The sequence below is a fragment of the Mastomys coucha genome, unplaced genomic scaffold (genome assembly GCF_008632895.1).
Source record: "Mastomys coucha isolate ucsf_1 unplaced genomic scaffold, UCSF_Mcou_1 pScaffold12, whole genome shotgun sequence".
Lineage (NCBI taxonomy): Eukaryota > Metazoa > Chordata > Mammalia > Rodentia > Muridae > Mastomys > Mastomys coucha.
In genome coordinates, this window is record NW_022196894.1 from 17,631,041 (window position 1) to 17,632,826 (window position 1,786).

The 1,786-nt window shown below is 39.1% G+C and overlaps 1 pseudogene across 1 annotated transcript; it reads left to right on the plus strand.

Annotated features, from left to right (window-relative positions):
* The first annotated feature begins 747 nt into the window (after positions 1 to 747).
* LOC116086327 lies at positions 748 to 1,293 on the plus strand (annotated as a pseudogene). Its single transcript, XR_004116872.1, has one exon. The product of XR_004116872.1 is annotated as a 40S ribosomal protein S10 pseudogene (transcript).
* The last annotated feature ends 493 nt before the right edge of the window (positions 1,294 to 1,786 follow it).

Consider the following 1,786-nt stretch of genomic DNA (forward strand, 5'->3'; position numbering starts at 1 on the left):
TGGTGCAGCAGAACTATCAACTCTCAGCTTAGCTACGATGGAGGTAAAAATCCTTTGGTGATGTGAGGATCATCGAAATACAGCCAGCCTTATTACAATGAAATCCAATGTCTAAAAATTGTTCTTATTTTGGGCTTGTACCACAGTAAGAGCCAAGATTTTAAATTCTACTAAATACAAAACAAACAAAAAGACTTTATATATTCATGTTCATTTAAGAAAATACTAGTAGTGATGTATTATTTTTAAGTATACAGTTAGTATGGAGTTATTTAAAATTTATATTGAGAAAAATGTATTTTCACTATTGCTGTAGACGAGCACCTACATAAGACTGTTAAATTGATTGTTGTTTTATATCAAACAACTTTTACAATACTTATTTTTATTGTTATAATATTTTATAAATTTTAAGGTATATGACAAAAAAGGTATTGTAGGTATTGAAGGGGGGGGTCTCTGGGAAGAGCAGTGGTACAAAAGGGAAACAAGAATGTGATTCAATTATATTTAATTGAAATATGTTTTTAAATGTTAACAAATTCAGATAAATTGAAATCATGTAACTTTTCTCATAATGCAATAAAAGTTAAAAAAAAAAAAAGAAAATGCTAATTTCAAGCACAGTGAGAAAAATTATCAATATTTCCGTGATGTTTGTAGAACATGATTTGAATACTTTAATAGTTGAAAAACTGTTAATATTCGTCCTTTCCGGCCTCCGCCTGGCACCCTGCAGCCGCCGCGATGTTGATGCCCAAGAAGAATCGGATCGCCATCTACGAGCTCCTCTTTAAGGAGGGCGTGATGGTCGCGCCAAGAAGGACGTCCACATGCCCAAACACCCGGAGCTGGCGGACAAGAACGCGCCCAACCTTCACGTCATGAAGGCCATGCAGTCTCTCAAGTCTCGGGGCTACGTGAAGGAGCAGTTTGCTTGGAGACACTTCTACTGGTACCTCACGAACGAGGGCATCCAATATCTACGAGATTACCTGCACCTACCTCTGGAGATCGTGCCCGCCACCCTGCGCCGCAGCCGTCCCGAGACTGGCAGGCCACGGCCAAAAGGTCCAGAGGGTGAGCGGCCTGCAAGATTCACAAGAGGGGAGGCGGACAGAGACACCTACAGAAGGAGCGCTGTGCCACCTGGAGCTGACAAGAAAGCTGAGGCTGGGGCTGGTTCAGCAACTGAATTCCCATTTAGAGGCGGCTTCGGTCGTGGGCGTGGTCAGCCACCCCAGTGATTTTGGAGACTGTTGTATTGAATAAACTTTAAAGAAAAAAAAAAAAGAAGAAAAACTGCTAATATTCAACAAACAGAATAATTATTTAAAGATATTTCATTGTTATGTCTCCCTTCTCATTTCTGATTTTATTAATTTGGATAATGTCTCTGTGCCCTCTAGTTGGTATGGCTAAGTGTTTATCTTGTTGATTTTCTCAAAGAACCAACTCCTGGTTTTGTTGATTCTTTTTATAGTTCTTTATTCTGTTTGGTTGATTTCAGCCCTGAGTTTGATTATTTCCTGACATCTACTCCTCTTGGGTGTATTTGCTTCTTTTTGTTCTAGAGCTTTCAGGCGAGCTGGCAAGCTGCTAGCTAGTGTAAGCTCTCTTCAGTTTCTTTTTGGAGGCACTTAGAGTTATGAGTTTTCCTCTTACCACTGCTTTCATTATGTCCCACAAGTTTTGGTATGATGTGTCTTCATTTTCATTAAATTCTAAAAAGCCTTCAATTTCTTTATTTCTTCCTTGACCAAGTTATCATTTAGTGTTGTTCAGC